Source organism: Phocoena sinus, chromosome 4, assembly GCF_008692025.1.
Source record: "Phocoena sinus isolate mPhoSin1 chromosome 4, mPhoSin1.pri, whole genome shotgun sequence".
Lineage (NCBI taxonomy): Eukaryota > Metazoa > Chordata > Mammalia > Artiodactyla > Phocoenidae > Phocoena > Phocoena sinus.
The window spans coordinates 56937044-56963264 of NC_045766.1; the positions used below are offsets into that span (position 1 = coordinate 56937044).

Here is a 26221-nt window from a genome sequence, read left to right on the forward strand (position 1 = left end):
TGGCATATAATATTGTGTAAGTTTAAGACATACATGTTGATTTGATATTTATATATCTATATGATTACCACCAAAGCGTTAACTAACACCTCTATGACATCACATAATTACAATTTCTTTTTTGTGGAGAGAACATTTAAGATCTAGTCTCTTAGCAGCTTTGAAGTATAAAACACAGCGTGGCTGACTACACACACTATGCTGTGCATTAGATCTCCAGAACTTATTCATCTTCTAGTTGCAAGCTGCACTCCCTTCTCATACAGGCTGAATTTCAGGTCCAGCACTTCCTCAACAACTCTGCCAGTACCCTAGTTTCCCCTGCCCTTCTATTTGGTCACATTCAACTGACAAAAATCACAACTTCGATGAACCCAACTCCGTACTTTCTTTCAGCCAGCACTCAATCTATCAAGCACTGATTGAAAAGTCCAACAGCGGGGCAAGTTAGTTCTACTACAAGTTCATATAAGCAATCTAGCTGGGCCGTGAAAGCCACCTGGCTACCATATGCAGCTTTTTACCCATCACGTCCACTCAATATCAACGATTTCAGCTCCTTTGCATCCTTCACCAGCTTCTGATCTTCTCACAACCCCTCTTGCAGCAAGTGAGCTTACCTTCTATATCACAGAGAAAAGAGAAGCCACCAGACATGAACTCTTTCAACTTCCCACTATTAGTTTTACAAAATGATACATAGAGGACTGACTCATCATATGCTCCTCCTTCCCTTCTGTTATAATAGAGAAGCTGACTTTTCTGTCATTTGGGTCAATTCTTCCTCCTGAGATTTAAATCCTATCTCTCCCTATCTTTTCAGTAATCTTACATTTCTGATTATCCCTTTTCACCTAGTACACTCAACCTCTCACTCTTTCTCGATTGTTTTAGTCTTTTTTTTTTTTTTTTCTTCGCAGTATGCGGGCCTCTCACTGTTGTGGCCTCTCCCGTTGCGGAGCACAGGCTCCGGACGCGCAGGCTCAGCGGCCATGGCTCACGGGCCCAGCCGCTCCGCGGCATGTGGGATCTTCCCGGACCGGGCACGAACCCGTGTCCCCTGCATCGGCAGGCGGACTCTCAACCACTGCGCCACCAGGGAAGCCCTGTTTTAGTCTTTTTATTAAGAAAAATTTCAAACACAGAGAAAGGCAGAGAAATTAATATAACAGACATCCATAATGTCCACTGTGAAGGTTTACAAATTGTTAATACTGTTACTGTATTTGCTCCATCTTTTGTTTTTGCTGAAGTATTTTAAAGTCAATCACAGACATCAATGGATAAAGATACATACACACACACACACACACACACACAAAATGGAATTATTTCTCAGCCATACAAAATAATTAAATAATGCCATCTGCAGCAACATGGATGGACCTAGAGATTATCATACTAAGTGAAGTCAGAGAAAGACCAATTATTATATGATATCGCTTATATGTGGAATCTAAAATATGACACAAATGAACTTATCTACAGAACAGAAACAGAATTACAGACATAGAGAACAGACTTGTGGTTGCCAAGGAGAGAGGGGTGGAGTGGGATGTATTGGGAGTTTGGGATTAGCAGACGCAAACTATTATATATAGAATGGATAAACAACAAGGTCCTACTGTGTGGCATAGGAAACTATATTCAATATCCTGTGACAAACTATAATGGTAAAGAATATGAAAAACAATGTGTATATATATATACGTGTATAACAATCATTGTGCTGTACAGCAGAAATTAACACATTATAAATCAACTATATTTCAATAAAACAAATTTTTAAAAAATCACAGACATCAAGATACTTACCCCTAGAGCTTCCTGGTGGCACAGGGGTTAAGAATCCGCCTGCCAATGCAGGGGACACGGGTTCGAGCCCTGGTTTGGGAAGATCCACATGCCACGGAGCAACTACTGAGCCTGTGCTCTAGAGCCCGCAAGCCACAACTACTGAGCCCGTGCACCGCAACTACTGAAGCCCGCACGCCTAGAGCCTGTGCTCCACAACGAGAGAAGCCACCGCAATGAGAAGCCCACACACTGCAATGAGAGTAGCCCCCGCTCACCACAACTAGAGAAAGCCCGCAAGCAGCAACGAAGACCCCAACACAGCCAATAAATGAATAAATTTATAAAAGAAAAAAGATACTTTACCCCTAAACACTTCAGGTACACACATCTCCAAAAATATCAAGACATTTTCCTACTAAACCATAATACCATTAACAAACCTCCCAAATTAACACCAACTATTTAGTAGCGAATACCCAGTCCATTTTCAAATTTCCCCAATTATTCCACCAATGTCTTCTACATCAGATTTGTTCAAATTAGGATCCAATTAAAGGACTATATATTTGGTTTTATCTCTTAAATCTCTCCATCCAGAAGAATCCATCTCCTGCTTTCTTTTTTTCTCTATGCTAATTGACTTATTGGAGACAGCTGTCCTGTAGAATGTCCCACATTCTGTTTACTTCCCATGGTATTGTTTAACTTGTTTCTCTATACTCTATACTGCCTATGAACTGGAAGGAAGTTAGACCTACAGGCTACGTGATATTCAATTTCAATGTATTTGGCAAGAAAACTTCTAGGTGAGTCTAGACTTCATATTACAATACATCAGAATCAACTTAATGTTTATGCCGCTATTAGCGAAGCTAAGATTGATCAGTGTATTCACGTCTACTGTAAAGTTATAATTCCTCATTTTCATTCAGCAAACAGCCTCTGGGGAGCATTTCACTTTCGACTGCATCCTTTCCATTAGGGGTTACACACTCAAGTCTCTCCCTTTAAGGAAAAAAAAAAAAACTCCTTGATTCTATATTTCACCATCACTTACAGTCCTTTCTCTATGTTTAAGAACTTTCAAAGACAGTTGCCTTTACATGACCCTATTTCCTCATATGGAATTCTGAATTCTCAAGGCTCATGCCCAATGACTTCAGCTAAGTTTAAGCAGGCATAATGGAAAAGAAGGGAGTAATTATAAGGCAACGGATTGTCTGAGAAACGTTTCCAAGCAGCAAAATCAGAACCCTTGTGATGCTTGTGCCCAATGAAGGGTAGGAAAATATGCCTACCCAAAATATGCCTCTTAGACAGGAGGATTATCTTGAGAAACAACAGACACAAGAGAAACTCTGAAAACAAGAGTAGAAATTACCCCTTTGCAATGGAGAGTGACATTTACCAAGCAAATCTCCATTTGTAAGGGTGTCTCCCTCTGGGTACCAGAAGTGAGGGATGACTATAAATGACTAGAGTCTTGGGATTTAAATCTGCACATCAAACCCTACCCTTGCTTTTCTTAAGATCCTCCCAAGCCTAGTCTCCACCCCTAACCTCCCAACCTTTCTTTTGTCTTTAGCTGAAGATGGTATTGGGTTGGCCAAAAAGTTCATTCGGACTTTTCCTTAAGCTGTTACAGGAAAACCTGAACAAAGTTATTGGCCAACCCAATATTTAAGCTGGTGGCTTGGGTTACCCTCAGGGAGTTACTCATTTTTCCCGGGGTATTTCACATGTATACTGGAGGTATACATATTAATAAACTTCTGTGTGTTTTTCTCTTGTTAATCTTTTGTTACATGGGGTCTCACCCAAGAACTCAGAAGGGTAGAGTGAAAATTACTTTTCTTCCGCTACTGAATACTGCAAACTCTCTCCGGATGTCTGAAAAATGTCAAAGCAGCCTTCCCCGCCTATCATATCTGTTGCTAAAAACAGGAACTAACTTTTCACTCTTTATTTGAAAACTTATTAGTGTTACCCGAAAACTGGGTTCACCTCTTGGTGGGTGTCAAGCCAAAAAACACAACCAAGCTAAAGGTTGGGAGAAGGAAGGATTTATTACTTGCACCAAGTAAGGAGAACACTGGGGATCTTTCCCAAAGCAGTGTCTCCCAGCAGCAAAACTTAGGAATTTTTAAGCTAAAGATACATGCAGCCTCAAGAAGGGGCTTGGCCAGTCTACAGAGGCTAAACTGCAGTTGACTGAAGTCACCAGGGTCAGAAAAGCTCAACAAACATCATCATCCCTTAGGTTCCAGTTGATCTGGTGGTTGAGCCCTTCAGGCTAATGTTTTACCACAGAAATAAAAACTGGGAGTCTTTATGACTGATATATTATCTTTGCTGTTGTTACTTCTCTTGCCTGTTGTTCTTTCGTTCCCTTAAGATCATTCATTACTAAGACCCGCTCACGGGCAAGCGTTGCCACCAGGTTTAGAGCACAAAATGGCTTAGGCCAAAAATGGACTCTCTTCTGTCAAGAAAGCCATTCTTGATGCTCTTTCTTGGGGACCCGCTACCTGATCTGCTTACATTAGTCCTGTCACTATGGAGGAGGAACATTTGATTGCACAGACTTTCTGCTGATGTCTTCTTCTCACCTGACAATTGTTGTATTCCCAAGAATACCAAAAAAAAAAAAAAAGAAGTGCATCCAGCACAGACCAGTAGATTATAAACTACTTCCAGACAAACCCAGAGGCTGATTAGGGTTAAAGAGAAGCAACGGGATACCCCCAGATGAAACCTAATATGATAAATCCTAATAAATTATGCTTTGAAGAGGAGGATTTAAAGAAGTAGCCAATCTGTGTATTTGACATGGTCTGTGTGTATATATAATACGGCTAAAAAGTTTTGAATTCTTGAGAAAATATTGTTGCATGAGGTATAGTTATTAAAGTAGCTCCCTCAAACGATACACCTAAGAGCATGCTCCAAATCAGAGAAGTGAAGTTTCTATGGGCATTTCTTTAGACTTGTAGAAAACAAAGTCATCTGACTACTTGCCCTCCTGCAGTTCCTTTGCATCCACAGTTAATAAAGGACAGAAATCAGGGAAGTGGCAAAATATTTTATAAAGCATTGTAAATTCTATGTGGGGAAAAGAAAAAGATGGAAAATAATGACAGGAGAAAACCAGTAAGACAGTCACCAACGAATGAAAAAATCCTCAGTGGGTGTAGCCAGGCATACTAAGTGCAGTATAAATTCTTAGATAAGGAAGAGTCTTATCTAAATTTTAAATAATCAAGATCCCAACCTAAGAAGGGAGTAAACCAAAAACAGTCTCTGATCAGACTCTCCCTGAGTTATTGACCAAAAAAGGAAGTGATTATAGACAGAAATAAACGTATATACCATGTACACTGGTTATATGCATAACAGAAAATTGAGTATAACTTCTCCTAAGGACTCAGACCTGGTAACTGGCCCAAAACTGAAAACAAAGAGGCATCAAACACACTATTTTTTAAAAAGCTTCCAACATATGGGAGCAGAATCACTCTCCAGGCTTACTAAACAGCCCAATAGTCTGCTGCACACCACCACACACACACACAGTTGATGATGATTTTCACAATTATCCCTATACACAAGAAGACGGAGGAGAGGAGGAAAGGTCAGCTGTAAGAGCTAGCATCTTCAGCTGTGGAAGTACAGTGTATGCATGATGAGAAGAGAGTTTCTCCTCTACCCCAAAGAGAAAGAAAGAAAAAACCAAAGAAACGAAGACACAGATCGGAAGAAGACAGCTGCAAGCTAAAATTCAAAGAAAGGATTAGCCTTATAAAAAATTGATAAACAGAAAATTAAATAGAGTTGGGAGGTCAGAAGAGGGAGCTCTCACACCCTGTGACATAACACAGCCCAAAAGAAAGACGCCTCTTCTTTCCTGGCAAGGACTCAACCAATGAAAAGCCATGGACTCTGCTTACTACAGCCCTCCCAACTTCATTTTCGTCTCTATAAAAGAGTTCTCATTCCCTTGCCCTGCGAGACTTGCAGCTGGTTTGCCATGGCTGCAGACCCTGAATTGCACTTCTCTGCAATAAACCCATCTTTGCTGGAGAAATATCTGGCAGTCTATCTGTTTTAGGTCTACAGAATCTAGAATTTAAAATTCCTACAAGTTAATAATAAAAAAGGCTGATGACCCAAAAGAAAAATGTGCAAATTGTAGTACGAATAGCAGGTCACAGCAGGAAAGCCAGTAGAGGCCAATACACAAATGCGAAGATACTCAAACTCAGTAATCAGGGAAATGCAAATAAACAATTTCATACCTATCAGATTAACCGAATTTTTTTTCTCATCCAGGAGCTGGCAAAGCTGTGGGGAAATGGTAACATATTCTGGTAGGACAGCTCTTTGGGAAGCAATCTGGCAATATCTAACAAGGGTGATGATATGTGTATCTTCAATCTGACAATTTAATTCCACTTCTGGGTAGATGAGCCCTAAAAGAAACTTAAATACCTGTGCTTAAGGGCTGGATTCATACAGCACCACCTGTAATAGCAATAAAATAACACCCGCCAATAGGAAAATGGATAATTACAGTGTTTTCAGAGCAAATTATTACATCGCAGTGAAAATAAATGAGCTACAGATGTATACAACATAGATGAATCTGAAAAATACTGCTAAGAGGAAAAAGGCAAGTTCCAGAAGACACATATCAGCATAATACTCTTTAAAAAACTCAAAACCAACTAAAACTAAATAATATATTGTTTAGAATGCATACATATGCAATAAGACTTTTTTGAAGCAAGAGAATGATAAAAGAGAAGGAAGGAACACACAAGGAGTTGCAAGTAATTGTTAATTTCCAAATTCCTGAGTTGGATATTTGCTTTACAGCTGTTTATACATTATCAATAAGCAAGCAAATATAAATATATAATGATGAGTCATACATGGATCCATGAATACTATATTTACAATTAATCCAACTCTTGCACATGTTCAGTTAAACAAGGAGGCCATTAGACTGAGGTGATTCTAATACCTTAGCAGCCTGTGTAAGCAAATCAAAACCTAAGCCTGTAAATGCCTCAAGGTTAAGAAATCAAAACCTAAGGACAACCAATGGGGACTTCCCTGGCGGTCAGTGGTTATGATTCTGCACTTCCACTGCAGGGGGCTAGGGATGGGGGAACTAAGATCCCACACGCTCACAGCACGGCCAAAACAAAACAAACAAAACCAGTAAGGCAATCACATAAACTACAGCCAATCAAATAATTCCCTTGCTTCACTTCCTCCTCTTCTCTATAAAAGTCCTACCCCTACCTCCAGAGGTGGCTGGTGGAACACTCCTAACCACTCTGGTTTGGCAGTGCCCAATCCAAATCGATTTTTGCTCAGAAAACTTAAGCCTTTTTAATATCGGGTTGGCCAAAAGGTTCATTCGTTTTTTTTCCATAAGGTGGCTCTAGTAGCGCTTAGTTGTCTTTAACTTCATTCAAAACAATTTTGTTACACTGTATTGTGACAGCTGTCATATTAGCGTGCATTTAAAAAAAAAAAAACATCAAAATTGGTGAATTTTTGTGTAGCCATTTAATACTGAGGATGGGAGAAAAAAGCAACATTTTCCGCATATTATGCTTTATTATTTCAAGAAAGGTTAAAACCAAGTGAAACACACAAAAAAGATTCGTGCAGTGTATGGAGAAGGTGCTGTGACTGACTGAACGTGAAAAGTGGTCTGTGAAGTTTCGTGCTGGAGATTTCTTGCTGGAAATCGATGCTCCACAGTCGGGTAGACCAGTTGAAGTTGATAGCGATCAAATCGAGACACTAATTGAGAACGATCAATGTTATACCACGTGGCAGATAGCTGACATACTCAACATATACAAATCAAGAGTTGAAAATCACTTGCACCAGCTTGGTTATGTTTTATCACTTTGATGTTTAGGTTCCACATAAGTTAAGGGAAAAAACCTTCTTGACCGTATTTCTGCGTGAGATTCTCTACTGAAATGTAACAAAATCGTTGTTTTTTAAAACAAATTGTGACAGGTGATGAAAAGTGGATACTCTACAATAACAGGCAAACAGAAGAGATTGTGGGGCAAGTGAAATGAACCACCAACAACCACACCAAAGGCCGGTCTTCATCCAAAGAAGGTGATGTTGTGTATATGGTAGGATTGGAAGGGAGTCCTCTATTATGAGTTCCTTCAGGAAAACCAAATGATTAATTCCAACAACTTCTGCTCCCAATTAGACCAACTGAAAGCAGCACTCGACGAAAAGCATCCAGAATTAGTCAAAAGAAAACTCATACTCTTCCATCAGGATAACTCAAAACCGCATGTTTCTTTGATGACCAGGCAAAACTGTTACAGCTTGTCTGGGAAGTTCTGATCATCCACCACATTACCAGACACTGAACCTTCAGATTTCCATTTATTTTGGTCTTTACAAAATTCTCTTAATGGAAAAAATTTCAATTACCTGGAAGACTGTAAAAGGCACCTGGAACAGTTCTTCGCTCAAAAAGTTTTGGGAAGATGGAATTATGAAGTTGCCTGAAAAATGACAGAAGGTAGTGGAACAAAACTGTGAATACGTTGTTCAATGAAGTTCTTGGTGAAAATGAAAAATGTGTCTTTTATGTTTACTTTAAAACTGAAGGAACTTTTTGGCTAACCCAATACGTATCAGTTTACCTTTGTTTTTATTTTATTTTTGGCTGCGTTGGGTCTTTGTTGCTGTGCACGGGCTCTCTCTAGTTGTGGCGAGCAGGGGCTACTCTTTGTTGTGGTGTGTGGGCTTCTCATTGCGGTGGCTTCTCTTGCTGTGGAGCACGGGCTCTAGGCACGTGGGCTTCAGTAGTTGCAGCACACGGGCTCAGTAGTTGCGACATGCAGGCCCTAGAGAGCACGGGCTTCAGTAGTTGTGGCACGTGGGCTTAGTAGTTGCAGCATGCGGGCTCTAGGGCATGCAGGCTTCAGTGGTTGTGGTGTGTGGGCTCAGTAGTTGTGGTTCACAGGCTCAGTAGTTGTGGTGCACGGGCTTAGTTGGTCCGTGGCATGTGAGATCGAACACTGGCAGGCAGATTCTCAACCACTGCGCCACCAGGGAAGTCCCTCAGCTTACCTTTTAACACACTTAAGTCCACTGGGAACCATAAAATAAATGTAATGGAATGAAATTTAAAAATAAACTGAGGTTAGGTTAAACAACTTGCCTAAGATTAGAAGCAGAGTTGGGAATTGAAGCAAAGCATATATGACTCTGGAACCCAGTCTCTCAACCACTCCACTTCGCCTCCTTGGAAGGGCATTTTCGTTAGATCTCTCCGCTTGAATCTAATGATCCTCCCTCTTATTCAAGCTTTACTCCAATAGCTTTCCAGACCCCTTACTTCCTCCTTGTACTTCAGTGACTATTCCTTATCCATACCATTGTGGGCTCCTCCCCCCACCCCTTCCCACCCCCAATTCATTTCTTAAATATTTATGTTTTTCCAGATCTATCTTTGGTCAGCTAGTTAAGAAACTTCCCTCCTGGGAGGAAGGAAAGATACAGACGTGTATGAGATATGAGCCATCTCTACCTTCCTTTACAAAAAACACAAAAAAATCATCAGAAGGATACAGTCAAGGAATTTCACCAACAGTGGTTTTTACTCAAGATCCAACTGGAGCTGTTTATCACAATCTCTGCAGTTGTACTGAAATTACTAACTAAGGCAATTTTAAACTAATAATTTAACAGAAACTAGTTTGGTATAAGAGTAGTGCTCTCTTAATTACTGTAACTTCTTTACTAGGTTCTTTCTCAACATGAATATTTGATTCATTTAACACATTTTAAATAACTTGATCATACAGTGAAAGCACTGTTAGTTGAGCAGAAGGCAGCATATCAATTATCCTTTAAAAAGTTCAGCTGTACCAGTTACAAATATCAAAAAATATCAATGGGTCATTGTATCCAAGCCAACTTATTAAATAAAATGGAAAAAAATACAATTGCATAATTCAAATAGACTTCTCTCTACACTTCTTAAAATGTCCACAGAATTTTTTTCTAAAACAAGGCATTATGTAGCCTGTACAATTATATTGCTGTGTTAATGAACAGTTATTTTAATCCATGTAAGACAAAGACATACAAATATTTCTTAACTATTAATAATTTTCATATGGATCATGAAAGCTCATGTAAGGCATGAAAAAATATTTTAAACTGTACTTTAAAAATTTAAATGTAAACTACTTTTACCTACTAGTAGTCTATCAGAAAAGTTTGCTATTATTATAATTAAATTCTCTAATGTTCTGCTTTCGTCTCTGCAATCCTGATTCATAATTCCTATACTTTATTTATTTAAAAAAACCCTAAACCCTTAATGAATTAGTTAAGGTATTTAAAGCTTTTATGATCATTCTCAGAAGAATGTAAAAACACACTTGCTTACCCACCCCAAGTAGTCTTCCAGTTACAGATGTTCCCATGTGGCTTTCTTTCTCAAGAAGTTGGCCAAAAATCTAAAGCTGTATGGAGTGAGTGGATAAGAGAGGAAAATAGAAGAGATGCTGACATTGTAGTATAGGCACTAAGTTTTGCTTTTTTATTTTGCTACCAAATTTCTCATTACACTGAACATTTTTAAGTGCCCCAAAACTAACATGATTCAGCCTCTTGTAAACTGAAGGCAGTCTGTTTTGTCTGTGTTCCAGGAAAAAATAAGGTGCTGCTCTCAAGTCTGTTTCCCTTCACCTAACTGGTTTGTTCTGGCACAGTTCATTCTCTCACCAAACATTTACCGAACGCCTATTATGTGCCAAGAACTGGGGCTACACATGAATTAGATACAGGCCCAGTTCTCCAGGAGTTTACCGTCTAAGAAGGAAAAGAGAGGTTTAAGGGCATATTCACAGAAGTCCATAATCCATTACCCTAAGCCCTAAGGGCCAAATGCATTTCAGAATTTGGGAGTCTACAGATTTTTAAAAGATTTTTTAAAAGCTTTTCAGATTTTTTTTTTTTTTGGTCGCACCGCATGGTTTGTGGGCTCTTAGTTCCCCAACCAGGCATCAAACCCGCGCCCTTGGCAATGAAAGCGTAGAGTCTTAACCACTGGACCACTGGGGAATTCCCAGGTTTTCAGATTTTAAAAGGTGTATTCATCACATATTTCATTCCACACCAACTGGACTCCTGGGCAGCAGCCACATAATCCAGAAGGAGTACTTCTGCAGCAAAATGTAAGTGTCGTCACAACTAGGTGGGGAAAAAGTAGACTAGCAACAGTTTCACGTTAGTTCAAGTTAGGTTGTGCCACCAAACGAGTTCAAATCACATAAGGTTTTGCCACTAAATGATATATAAAAAAACTGCAGTTTCAAAGCATTCTAGATCTCCAAATTATGGATAAGAGATTCTTTTTCTTTTTTTTAAAGCAAATAACAGTTTATCTAAAAGATGTTTGAGGCATTCCCAAGAAATGAATACTTTTCCAGTAAACACAATCTATTACGTAGTGATTAATCACTGTCTCATTATACAGTTAAAGCAAATCTCGGTATAACAAATGATTTCCTACAAAATTGATGGCTACAAGAGATGTGGCTGGCAACACAAATCAACTTCTCAAGTATAAGCGGCCAATCCTGATTCTGAGCCTCCACCTTCTCATTGCAAAAGCCAAACAAACTTAGCTTGATCCGTGATTCTCAACCCTTGTGGCACACAGAACCACGTAAGCTGGTAAGAGATTCTTGACCTATAATATATAAGAGGAGGATTACCTGGATGACCCCTGATGTTAAAAGATACTTAGTATTTAGCCAGTCAAGAGATGACATTTATTAAGCACTTACTATGTGTCATGCACTGTTCACAACTCTTCACAGTAACTCATTTAACGACCTCAAATTAACCTCAAAAGGTAAGTACTAATATCATCCTCATTTTACAGATGAGGAAACTACATGTTTTGGAGGTTATGAACCTCACCCAAGTTCACACAACCTAATGAGAGTTGGAGTATGATTATACTTACTGTGTGATTCCAGAAACTGTTTAACTTCTGAGTCTCAATTCCCTCATCTGTACAGTGGAGACACTAATGTCTACACCCAAGTGATTGTTTTAGGGATTAAATAACACACATTAACAAAACGTCCTTGGAACTTTAAGTCAGAGCTAACTTGGCCTAACAAGGGAAATATATGAAGAGGGTATAATCATAAACATGACTCAGGCCAATATTCGTATCTGTTGATGGATCAATAGATATAACACAATAATACTTTAAACAAAAAAGGAAAATAGAATTATTACCAGAAAGAATTCTGTTCATGGCCTCAGCATCCCAATTCTCCTGCAGTGTAACCTCTTCTTTCTCTCCTCAGCTCCTTGAGAAGCACTGAAGCTTCCTCCCTGACTCTAGAAGGTATAAGTTTGCTGGGAGAGGACCTAAACTACCTCTACCCCGTTTGCACCCTTACTTATAGACTAGGACTCTCTAACGAGCGTGGAGGAGGAAGATTCAGAGGGGGAGAGGATAGGAGAGAAAACATCCAATCATTTAAAGGGCTATCTCAGGGACTTCCCTGGTGGCTCAGTGGTTAAGAATCTGCCCGCCAATGCAGGGGACATGGGTTTGAGCCCTGGTCCAGGAAGATCCCACATGCCATGGGGCAACTAAGCCCATGCACCACAACTACTGAGCCTGTGCTCTAGAGCCCACGAGCCACAACTACTGAGCCCGCACTCCACAACTACTGAAGCCCATGTGCTCTAGGGCCCACGTGCCGCAACTACTGAAGCCCGTGCACCTAGAGCCCGTGCTCCGCAACAAGAGAAGCCACCACAATGAGAAGCCCGCGCACTGCAACGAAGAGTAGCTCCTGCTCGCCGCAACTAGAGAAAGCCTGTGTGCAGCTATGAAGACCCAACGCAGCCAAAAATAAATAAATTAACAAATTAATTTTTTAAAAAGGGGGCTATCTCAAACTACACCCACCTCCTGAAGATCTCAATACCTGACTCTCCAACAGCACCTTGCCCATCTCACTCCAATGCTGTGACTCTTGGATCGGGGCATTATTAATGTCATATCAATCAGGTGTGTAAGGGAAGAAACATGGTTCATAACCACTAATTTAACCAAATAGCCTAATCAGTAGTTCTCAGAGGGTGGGGACCAGTAGCATCAGCATCACTGAGGATCTTGCTGGAAATGCAAACTTTTAGGCCCTTTGCCAGGCCGAAAGAACCAGAGACTCTGAGATGGAGCCCAGCAATCTGTGGTTAACAAGCATGCCAGGTTATTCTGATGCCTCCTGGAGTTTGAGAACTACAGGTCTAAACTCTTGTCTAAAACCACTGGATTGGAGGAAACCTCAAGGGTGTGTGTTCATTTATTAAGAAGCTCCTAAAAAACTAAATGGCATTTATATTATCTTCCTGGTCAAACACAACACCTAGATACTTAAAAAAAGATAAAGATAATGGATGGAAAACATAATTACAGAAAGTAATCATTCCCATTCCAATTGGTTTTAAAACAGAGCAAACCTGGGACTTCCCTGGTGGCGCAGTGGTTAAGAATCCGCCTGCCAATGTAGGGGACATGGGTTGGAGCCTTGGTCCGGGAAGATCCCACATGCCGCGGAGCAACTAAGCCCGTGCACCACAGCTGCTGAGCCTGCGAGCCACGGCTGCTGAGCCCACGTGCTACAGCCGCTGAGCCTGTATGCCTAGAGCCCATGCTCCGCAACGGGAGAAGTCACCACAATGAGAAGCCCACGCACTGCAACGAAGACCCAACACAGCCAAAAATAAATAAACAAATAAATAAATAATAGAGCAAAACTATTTCCCATATCTGAATTATGAAATTTTTTAGTTTTATTTTTCTGAAGGATAGCTTGGGAATGAGAAAAGAAGCAACAGGAAAAAAGAAGTTTCCATATACATTTCCTATTTCAACACTCACACCTTAACATATTTTTACAAAGAAATCATTAACAATTCCTTGACGTATTTCAGGTGTTATCTTCCCTTTCCTCAAGGGAAACAATGCATCTGGTAAAATCTTTATTTTCTTTCTTTTTTTTTTGGCAGCCATTGCCTTCTTTAAAATAATCTACTTGTATTTGGTCTTGCTTTACTCTTTAAGAAATATAAGAATGAAATAAACACCAGGATTGAAAAGGACAACTTAAGAACCAAGCTATCTTCTATGTTGAAATACCCATGTCACCTGAAAAGACAGATACTTGAAAACAATGTTTTAAATTCAAGTCTTAAATGTATTAATCTTTGTTAAAGTAGCAAAGTATATGAGAAAATACCCCGAAGAAAACAGTGTTTCGTGTATCCTTGGAATTAACTAAAAAAGGAACTTGGATTATGAAATGCCAAAACTGACTTTTATATATTTTTCTTTAAAACAAAAAAACCCACTTGTGATTAAGTTTTCTTAACAAGGCACAACAGGATCAGTCTACACATAGTCATAAATCAATCAACAAGAAACCAAGTTCTTTATCTAAGTGTCATAAACAGATCCACTTAGGGTGAACACTTTGACTCCTTTTTTTTTTTTTTTTTTTTTTTCTGGTGGTACGTGGGCCTCTCACTGTTGTGGCCTCTCCCGTTGCGGAGCACAGGCTCCGGACGCGCAGGCTCAACGGTCATGGCTCACGTGCCTAGCTGCTTCGCGGCATGTGGGATCTTCCTGGACCTTCCACTCAACAAACATGTATTTAACACCTACCCTGCACCAGGCACAAGAACTGACCCATCCCAATCAGAAAAATTCATCTTCTCACAAGAAAGATAATAGTTACATTAAGATGTAAGTGCCGCAATACTGAACATATTTAGAGTGTTATGTCACCAAAACCAAATGTTTCATGAGAATGTGACTGAACTCAACATACTAAGGATTTCCCTCAAACTAAATGCAATACATTCCAAAAACACTGTCTGTGAATCCACTGAAACCACTTTCAGTATGCTTGTATTTTTAGCTGTACAACCTCTTAAAGTAACCAGTTCTATAAATTCGCTGTCAGAGATGTAAAATAGGAGGGTATTTCCTTTTACTTAGTCCTCAAACTACTTTCTCTAAGTTGCAACGCCTCTAGTTTTAGTATTTCCAAGGCTTCGTGAACCAAACATTAGGAAAATGAATTACGATTATGTACATTACAGATCATAACCTTGTCAGCCCGTCTTTTCTCATATGACTTCACTCAAATATTATCACCTCTTGGATTTTTTTGATAGGACCATGCATGGTTCATCTTTGTACCACTAAGTCACAAAGTCTTATACCCTTTAAAGTCACATAATTTGCTTTTGTTTTACCAGAAACAACACAAACTCACCAGAACTGATTACATATTACTCTTGGTTATATCTAAAAAATTTTTTTTAAATTAATCCCACCGCTAAAGGATGAAAATATGACAGCTGGATACATCAGAATTTCATCCAACAAATTTTTATGAGTGCCTAGCAGGCATCAATCATGATCTAACTCATTTGCTGAGTTGGCTCGACAGCACAAAATGTGACTTGCGTAATTAACATATTCATAGAACGGTAGCTACAATTCCGTATGTTCAGTTTTAATAAAAGTAAAATATCTTAAAATTACCAATAATAAGTCGAAATAGAGTATAGCACTCAGTGCCTTTCTCCCTGGGCAGATTTCATTCTTTCTAACATAAAGCTATAATGCCTATGCACGAGGTAAAACTTTGGAAGTTTTACTAATTAAGAAGCAAGTGTACTTATATGATGTTGGTCTGAGATGAACAGATATCCACCAATGCTACTTCAGTATCACACTTTCTTTACCAAAATGTCATCTGATTGCTCTCTTGGGTTTAGACTAACAGCTAATTAATAACCCACACTAGCTATTTGCAACTCCACTCCATCCCCAGCTCCCTACTCCTACAATTAATATCCTCAAAATCCATCAATCAACAGAGAGTTTATCTCCACCAGGTGGCTTGAACAGTGTACTCACTTTTAGTTACATTTACATTGTAGTCGCATACAGTTTTAGTCTACTGCTCAGACTGTCCTATTGATGTTTTTCATCCTGCCACACTCACTATCACATACACCAATACTGCCCTTCAGCAGCCTTGAGGAAACACACATTGCTCCTGATGCTTCACAATCCCTTCATAACCTGTCTCTCTATCATCTCTAGAAACTATACAGATGTTCCCTCATGGAAAGATTAGTTATAACCATGGGGGAAATTTACATACAAACATTTCTCTCCTTTTTTATATTTTAAGGCATGGAGGAGTCTTTGTGTGTGTTTTTAAATTCATTTTCCCCCAAAATCTTCCTTAGTGGCGCATTAATAATTAATAAACATAATAAAATTCCTTGTTGATAAAGTTTAATTCCCAAAAGTAGAGGTTAACATAACCATGAAAACTAGTATCTATTAAAACTTTTAAAATACCAATTGCTTTTGCTTTTTTACACCAAATGACAAGGAGACCACATTTTTCAAAAAGTTTATTCTCTCCCAACAACTTCCCTAGGGGCACATTTAGTAAGCAATGCACATAATGACATCCCTTGTTGACGAATTTCAATTTCCTTAAGTAATTAGCTGTCTACCATTTTTCCATTTAAATACATAATTTAATTTACAGAAGCCTAGAAAGTAAAATTGTTTCAAATTATTTCCTTATAAAACTAGTCATTATAAGCCTTGTTAATTATCCTAAATACCATGTATTGATATAATCTATGTCACATGCCAGTTGTACAACAGAGCCTCATTCAGTTTAAGGTGCATTACTGGGGTTTTAATTTCACAAACCAAAGAGTTAACGTTCAATTTTCGTATTTTAAACAATTCCTGGGTAAAGGTGTTTAGGTGGGGAACTCATAAAAATTGAAGGGGAAAAAAACAGAGTCAAGCCATTGGTAAATGTCATCATAACAAAAATACCAAAACTTCCTATGTAAGAGCCCAGAGGTTATCAGCACTTGGAGCACAGGAGCCACTGTCCTCATCTTTGTCCCTACCAAAGTAGTGTTCTCACTTTATGATACAGATTCTATCAATTTCTCTATAGCTAAAAATGTATTACAAATTACATGATGAAGAAGAAAAAGTAAGGCTTCTAAAAACATGGTAGGACTCCCCTGGTGACACAGTGGTTAAGAATCCACCTGCCAATGCAGGGGACACGGGTTCGAGCCCTGGTCCGGGAAGATCTCACATGCCACGGAGCAACTAAGCCCATACGCCACAACTACTGAGCCTGAGCTCTAGAGCCCGCGAACCACAACTACTGAGCCCACCTGCCACAACTTCTGAAGCCCGCGTGCCTAGAGCCTGTGCTCCACAACAAGAGAAGCCACCACAATGAGAAGCACACGCACCACAACGAAGAGTAGCCCCCGCTTGACGCAGCTAGAGAAAGCCCGCGTGCAGCAACGAAGACCCAACACAGCCAAAAATAAATTTAAAAATAAATAAATAAATAATAAAACATGGTATTTTTGAAGAGGTAAGAATGAATGTTTAAAGACAGTCATTACCCAATTGTTTATATAACCAAAAATTATAAGAATAAATCAATTGGAGAGCTAAAGGTGAAACGGGGGGAAAAAATTTTAAGCTGTATATTGCCTTAAATGTTAAATATGGACATTAAGAGAAACTTTATATTATTTTATCAAGTCAATAGTACACAAGGGCTGAAATCATTTAATGTGATTTCTACTTCAAAACAGATTAAATAAGATATAGTTCTCAAATTCTGTAAGAAAAAGCTCTCCATAATACATACTAGGAAAGTGGTATTCAGCAACACAGGCTGTAAACTTATCAAGCCTTTTTTTTTTTTGGCTGTGCTGCCCAACCAGGGATTGAACCTGTGCCCCTTGCAGTGGAAGCACAGGAGTCCTAACCACTGGACTGCCAGAGAATTCCCCTTATCAAGCATTTTTGTTGTTATTCATAACTATTACACCAAAGGAAATTCTTTGGTGCCTGTACCATTCATAGGACATTAGTAGGAAGGCTGTAGTGAAGCACAGTAGTTAAGAGTGCTGCCTCTAGTACCCAACTGTTGGGGTTTGAATACTGGCTTTTCCCCTGGCATATGTTAACTGACAACTGGAAAAGTCAACAAAAGTTAGCTGACATTATTAGTACAGTTGAGAAAAAGATGTCTTTGCACTAAAGATGGAAAAATGTTAAAAATATTTTAAGAGAATTATATTTAAGCAGAAATTATTTTAAGTAATCAAAACATTTTGGAGCTAGTTTTATTTTTCATCCTAAGCCAGAAAGTTCTTTAAATCTAACTACTGCCAGTTTTCTTTTCATTCTTTCCAACCTTATTATGGTTAATTTTGAGGCTTACCTAAAATTTAAATTTTCAAATCTTTGTAACTTAAAAGTTAATTATCCAGTTTGTGATCAAGACTCATCCACTTTTATTTCTTCCTACTGACCTACTCTACTATCTCCTGCTTATTAGTACTCCCTCCACCAGAGGGCAGACAAAAGAAAGATGAAGTTGTGAAACACAAAGCTGATAACCTGTTAGCTTCCAGAAAACCTGGAGCAGTGTCACCAAAAAACAGCACCGATGTTATGGGATTCTCTGAGACAGTCTTCTCCAATTGCCATAGTGTTAAATAAAATACAGCCAGAAAGTTGGCAAATATTAATTCATGCATTTATTCGTTCATTCAACAAATATCTGAATTCCAACCACATGCCTGGCACATTCCAGGCTCCAGGGATTCAGCAGTAAACAAAACAAAGTCTCCCGTGGTCATGGAGCTTTATTCTATATTTGTCTAGGAGAAGATTACAAAGGTCATGAATAAATAACAATTTCAAGTACAGAAAAGTACTACGCAGGGGGGAAAAAAACCTGCAAGAAGTTAGAGGGTGACCAGGAAGGCTATTTTTAAATAAATTAATCTAAGTAAAGACCTGAAGGAAATGAGCCATGCCTTAAATGGAGAAGAGCATTCCAGGTACAAGAAATAGTATTGATAAATGCAAAGGCCCTGAGGCAGAAACTAACCTGGCAAACTGAATCAACAGGAGAGAGTAGAGTAAGGCTGGAGGGGAGTAAGCAAAGCAGAAGATTTAACAGAGGTGGGTAAGAGCCCAAACATGTGATCATGTAGGCCTCCTGACCATAATAAAAACTTCAGTTTTCATCTAACAGTAATGTGTTCTGATGACTGGGAGATATAATCTGATTTGATTGATACCTTTTAAAGTTCATGCTGGCTGCTAGGCGACACAGACACCGAAAGCTGAAAGACCAGTTAGGCACTACTACAGTAGTCTGGACCAGGAAAGATAGTGGTTTGACAAGAGGGTAGTGGCAGTGGAGGTGATGAAAAACAGACAAATTTGGAATAATTCTTAAGTTAGAGGCCATAATACTTGCCAATGGAGGAACAGATATAGGATGAGTCAATCAGGGTAACTCTTAGGAGTTTTAGACTGAACAACTGGGTGGATAGTGATACCATTTACTGAGTTGGAAAAGAATAAGAAGCCACAGCCAGTGAGGCAGGATGAAAATCAGAGTTAGTGTCCCATAAGTCAAGGGAAAAAATGCTTCAGTAAGGAAGGAGTTATCTATCACTTGTGTCAAACGTGGCTGAGAGATCTAACTTGGCAAGACTGACATCCCTGGTGACCTTGAATGGTTTTGTGGCATAGGAAGGATAAAGTCTCTGGAGTAGGTTCAGAAGAAGAGGGAGAGGAGGAATTGAGAAGCAGATACAGCCTACATGGAATCTTTCCAAGATTTTTGGACACTAAGTAGCTTTATTACTTTTTGAAGTTTTAACTTTCCATGTTTTTGGAATTTCAAACTTAAAGTTCAAAATTTTAATATAGTGAATACTCTTATTCCCTTCACCTAGATTCACCGGTTGTTAACATTTGCCACATTTGCTTTATTGCTCTCTCTATATGTAGTAATTATTATTGCTTATCCATTTGAGAGTAAATTGAAGATATTTTGACCCTTTACTCCTAAATAATTCACTGTGTATCTTCTAAGAACAAGGGCATTTTCCTACATAACTACAGTACAATTATCAAATTCAGGAAATTTAACATATGTTAAATTTGATACAATATTATTTAATATTCAGTACATATTCAAGTTTAATATTTAATATTCAGTACATATTCAAGTTTTGCCAATGTCTCCATAATGTTCTTAGAGTAACTGGATTTCCCAAAACCCAAGATCCAATCCAGGATTATGCATTGCATTTAACTGACAGGTCTCCTGAACTTCCTTTAATCTGGAACAGTTCCTTTGCCTTTCTTTGTCTTTCATGACATTAACATGTTGGAAGAGTACAAGTCAGTTACTTGGTAGAACAATCCTCAGTTAAGGTCCCTCAACTGTTTCCTTGTGATTAGATTTTGGTTACACATTTCAGAAATACCACAGAAAAGTAATGACATCCCTATTTCAAGCATGTCAAAAGGAACATTTTTTTTCTAACATCATTATTGGAGTATTGCTTTACAATGGTGTGTTAGTTTCTGCTTTATAACAGAGTGAATCAGCTATACATATACATATATCCCCATATCTCCTCCCTCTTGTGTCTCCCTCCCACCCTCCCTATCCCACCCCTCTAGGTGGTCATAAAGCACCGACCTGATCTCCCTGTGCCATGCGACTGCTTCCCACTAGCTATCTATTTTACATTTGGTAGTGTATATATATCCATGCCACTTTCTCACTTCGTCCCAGCTCACCCTTCCCCCTCCCCGTGTCCTCAAGTCCATTCTCTACATCTGAGTCTTTATTCCTGTCCTGCCCCTAGGTTCTTCAGAACCATTTTTTTTCTTTTTTAGAATCCATATATATGTGTTAGCATATGGCATTTGTTTTTCTCTTTCTGACTTACTTCACTCTGTATGACAGACTCTAGGTCCACCTACCTCACTACAAATAACTCAGTTTCATTCCTTTTTATGGCTGAGTAATATTCCATTGTATATATGTGCCACATCTTCTTTATCCATTCATCTGTCGATGGACACTTAGGTTGCTTCCATGTCCTGGCTATTGTAAATAGAGCTGCAATGAACATTTTGGTACATGACTCTTTTTGAATTCTGGTTTTCTCAGGGTATATACCCAGGAGTGGAATTGCTGGGTCATATGGTAGTTCTATTTTTAGTTTTTTAAGGAACCTCCATACTGTTCTCCATAGTAGCTGTATCAATGTACATTCCCACCAACAGGGCAAGAGGGTTAAAAGGAACATGTTTATCCCACTACTGGTGATGTTAATTTTGATCACTTGACCAAAGTGGTATATGCCAGATTTCTCCACTGTGAAGTTACTGTCTTCTCCTTGGTTGTTAATCTCCAGAGAGATCACTGGAAACAGTAGTAATACCTTTTTCCTCATCGACCTTTCTCTATTAGTAACACTTGCCTGAATCAGTATTATCATGATGGTTGCAAACTAGTGACTTTTCTAACTCTATTGTTCCTTCTACAGTTTTTATTGGTGGTCTACCAGGAACAGTTTTTCCCTTTTTCTTATTTTATTTATTTATTATGGACTTGTGGATTCTGTTTTCATTCAATGGGTTACATTACTATTATTAGTCATTTTGATGCTCAAATTTTCCCAGATTTGTCTGTTCAAGCTAGTTCCTACATCCCTTTGACATGCCCCCATTATTTTTTTGAACCCTTCCTTATTTTGTGTTCTAGGCTCAGCTTATACTTTCCCTTCCCCAGCTCTTGAATCAGCTATTTAGGTCTGTGCACTGGTTGTGCTCACTGCTACTAGGGTGTCATTACTTCTAGCCCTTTCATCAGACAGAGCTAGGAATTATATGCATGTCTGTATTAATGTAGGTATATATATATTTTTATTATTATTATTTTTTTTTTGCAGTACACAGGCCTCTCACCGTTGTGGCCTCTCCCGCTGCAGAGCACAGGCTCCGGACACGCAGGCTCAGCGGCCATGGCTCACGGGCCCAGCTGCTCCGCGGCATGTGGGATCCTCTCAGACCGGGGCACGAACCCGCGTCCCCTGCATCGGCAGGAGGACCCCCAACCACTGTGCCACCAGGGAAGCCCAATGTAGGTATATTTTAATCATGAGTTCATATGTATAACTCTAATTCCAATCCAACACTATAGAGGTCTTCATTGCCTTCTTCTGTTCCATATTTTTTATTTCCCTTCTCCCACAGTGAAAACCCTAGCTCTCAAAATAGCAATGAATTTACTTATTTGCTCAATCCTACAAAACACACAAAATAGTTTCAGAACTGCTATATGTCTACACTATAGATAACAGCCTACTACACATGGTTCAAGGTTTTTTGTTTTTGTTGTTGGCAGTCCTTTCACCTTTAGGTTAAAGGCATATAATCAAAGTCCTGTGTTAAAAACTTACTTGGATTCATTTTTTTTCTTCTGAGAGTTTACGTTATTCACTAAAATACAGTTAGTTCATCTGTTGCTGTTTGTATTCAATTTTGGAGGCTTTTTTCTCCCAACCCTGTTAATTTCATTCTTGAACATATAAAACATTACCAAGTTTCCAAAGCTCATAACTACACAAAAAGGTATAATCAGAGCAATGCCATTCCCTCCACCATCCCTTTTACTCAGTTCCTACCCACCCCCTACAGATAGCTAGTTTCTGGTTACCTCTTCTCTATTTTTGTTCTATCAAAAGATTATGCTTTCTCAATGTGGAACAGAGAAATGGGACAGCATACTGGATCAAGAAAGAATTTTAAGATGGGAGACATAACAGAATGTTTGTATTATAATGTAAATGATTCCACAGAAACTGAAATTGAAGGTGGAGAAGGGATGGGGTAACTGCAGAAAGAAATATCTATCAAAATAACTTCTGGTTTAAATTTGAGGGATATCAAAAGGTTCCCATATTCCAAAATAGATGCCATCTTGTCTGTAACCTTCCAAATTAGTTATACCTATGGCTCTAGAGAACCTACATAAAATGGGGTTATTATTTTGGAAGGATAATTAAGCTATCACTACCTATTAATGTCAGTAGGAGAAATTCTGCCCTGGCAAGAGAGAGGTTTTGAACTTTGAGCTAGACATTTAAGCAGGAATAGAGAGGTGAGAAGAGAATGGGTGACATGAGGATCTGTGTAGTAACACAGATGGATAGTAATGATCGTGCTAGAAAATCAAACCCACATCTCTGGCACGTCTTGGAAAATTTACAAATATGCTATTGAGTAACTGAGGGCTATTCCTCATGTCCTGGCACTAAGTCAGTGTGGCACAGAGGGAAGAACATGAACTTTAGAGACAGAGTGGTCTGGCCTTAAATCCCAACTGAGTTACCTAACAGCTACATAACCACTGGCCAGTTACTTAACATCTCAGAGTCACAATTTTCTTACCTGTAGAACTGGATAATATCTCTTTTGCCAAGTTAATGTAGAATATAAACAGAATAATGTATAGAATTGCCCCTGGCCCAGAACATATGCTTAATAAGTAGTTCCTATAATAAATGCAGATAAACAAGGTAAAGAAATTACACAGTGTGTTTCAATAAATAACATGCCTAGAAGAAATCAGTGAAATCACACCATCTCAGGCAGTATTTGGTAAGGGCAAAAAAAATGTCCAACACGTAGTTCCAATTCTCAATTTTCAAAATGTCCCAGAGTCTATTTTTAAAGTGTAAAAATATGTGCTGACATACTAAAGTGCCAATGATTTAAAAGAAACAATTCTGAGGAGATGTTGATCAAATGTTAAAAACTTCCAGTTAGGGACTTCCCTGGTGGTTCAGTGGTTAAGAATCCTCCTGCCAATGCAGGGGACACGGGTTCGAGCCCTGGTCTGGGAAGATTCCACATGCTGCAGAGCAACTAAGCCTGTGCGTCACAACTACTGAGCCCGCGTGCTACAACTACTGAAGCCCGCACGCCTAGAGCCCATGCTCTGAAACAAGAGAAGCCACCACAACGAAGACCCAAAGCAGCCAAAAATTAATTAATTAATTAATTAATTAAAAAAAACAACTTCCAGTTATAAGATGAATAAGTTCTGGGGGCTTAATGTACAACATGGTGACTACAGTTAACAATACTGTATTGCATACTTGAAAGTTGCTAAAAGAATAATCTTAAATGTCACACACACACAAAGGTGATGGATGTATTAACTAACTTTAACTGTGGTAATCATTTTGCAATTTATATATCTATCAAATCATCACGTTGTACACCTTAAACTTACACAATGTTATGCGCCAATTATATCTCAATAAAACTGGAGAAAATAATAAAAGAAGCAATACCAACGACTCTGAATAATCTCCTAAGTAATGCCTATGGCTCACAAAGAGATGAACATAAATGTATCAAAAGGCATATTAACCAATTTTATAATTTTATAAATGTGTATACACAAGAGAATTAAGGACGTTCAATAAAGCAATGTTTTAAAAGTTTCTATTTCACTTTCAAATTGATCTACAAACCAAAATGCAACATGGAAAGTCTTAAAGTGATCTTTAACTAAATACTGAAATATACAATAAACTTTCAGAATCTAGAATCAGTAATAACCCCAAAGCCCCACACTGAAGAGCCTTAAAATGCGCAATGGCAATAAGACACAAAGCATACAATTTTACCCGTCGTTTTCCTCGCCGACTAGAAATGACTTCTCTTTCATCTTAAATAAGTAGTGTGTGCTCTACCTCTGTTCTAGAAGACGCACTTAGAGGTCACAATCTCAGTATGCAATACCAAGACGATTAGAATTCATCTACAATTCAATGCCGAACGTTTTAAGAAAACTTTCCAGTAGGGTGCTAATCCACAGACCGAGCTATTTTGCTTGTGGAAGGAGAAAGATGCATCCACACCCTTTACTAAAAGAGAAAAGGAAGGAGTGGGAGAAAAGGGAAGAGAGAGAGATGCAAAATAACAAGACACTGCTTCTATAACCAAATGAAAGTCTGTTTTGAAACTTTGGGAGATTCTTCCTCTGCCGAAGAGCAATAAATATCAAAGTACAATACAAGGCAATCATTTGTGTTTTGAAAGCAGAAAAGAATGCGGAGAGAAAAGGAAAACATTTTATCATGTACTGAACTTACAAGTATTCAAAATCCTTAATTCCTTCCCCCCCGCCAAATATTGGGCATCATCATATCCTTTACAAAATAAATTTAACACGAAACCACTGGACTCATTTTTAGCACTCGGTGGAGAACTTTTATCTCTCCTAGCGCTCACCACCCAATAACCCTTCTGGGAAGCCCTGAATAACCGCTATTCTCGGAACAAACGCACGCTCGCGTTCCAGTGCCCCGGAGGCGCCTCGGGGCGCGGAGAGAAACCTGGGGGTCTGGAGGCCAAGGACCATAGACCGCCCCTTCGCTGCCCAGGAAGTGCCCGAAGCGGCGGCCGAGCGGCTGGTCCCCGCACCGGAGCGGAGCGCCACCGAGGCGCGCCCGCCCCGTCCCTCCCGGGCAGGGTCCGCCTCCTGGAGTCCCCCGTCCCCGAGTCAGGAGGACCCCGCCGGCCGCGCCTCACGCCCCCTGAGGGAAGCCCGGGATGCCCCCGCGGGGCGCACCGACAAGCCGCAGCTAGCGCGGCCGCCGCCTACCTGAAGGGAGCTTGGGCCCGTGTGGACTGGACGTGCGGAGGTCAGCTGGGCGCTCAGCAGCCCCTGGCGCGCGGAGCCGGCTTGCAGAGCGCAGAGTACCGCTGAGACCGGCGCCGCCGAAATCCGCCGACCACACCCAGGCCCGCGCCTCCCAGCAGCCAACTCCGCTGCGCGCGGGGCCGGGGCGGGGACGTGGCTCGAGGCGCGAGGCGCGAGGCGCGAGGCACGAGGCGCGCGAGCCCGCGGGGACGCGCCGTGGACGCGCGCAGACCCTAGAGCGTGCGCGGCCCGGGCGGGGGGCGAAAGCAGCTGGCGCGCAGCGGAGCGTCTGCTTCCTATTTTCTCTCTCGTTTCCTGCTAGAAGAAGAAAAACATTTATTCCCGGGCAGTTTCGTTTTCTTGGTTCGGCGCCTGGACGCTGGAGCACACTTCTGAGTAGCGCCCAAGTGGTGTGGCCGGTTTCCTTCCTGCCACCGCACAGGCCTCAGCTTGCTCGTGGGCAGGATAGAGGGGCTGATTTAGAAGACCTCAAAGTCCCGTTTAGGTTTAACATTCTGGAATTCTGAATGTAAGAGAGTAAACTGAAGCCCAGAGTCTTACAAAATTGCATTGCAATCCCAGCTCTACCGTCCCTAGTTGTATGACCGTGAACCATCTCAGGGCCTCAGTTTCATCATGGACGAAATAGAGATACTGTACGTGCCTCAAAAAGATGCGAAAATTTTAACTGCGTTAACAGT

The 26221-nt window shown here is 39.9% G+C and overlaps 1 protein-coding gene across 4 annotated transcripts in view; it reads right to left on the reverse strand.

Moving 5' to 3' along the window:
* GNB4 (G protein subunit beta 4) overlaps positions 1 to 25729 on the reverse strand; it is a 58629-nt gene extending 32900 nt beyond the window's left edge. The window contains exon 1 of one of the 4 annotated variants that reach the window (XM_032630952.1): positions 25482 to 25729. The gene's annotated coding sequence lies outside the window, so the exon portion shown is untranslated. Of the gene's footprint in view, positions 1 to 7104; positions 7122 to 25481 lie in introns of those variants that run through there. The other 3 variants (XM_032630949.1, XM_032630951.1, XM_032630950.1) reach the window with 3 other exon arrangements.
* Between the last annotated feature and the right edge of the window lie 492 nt (positions 25730 to 26221).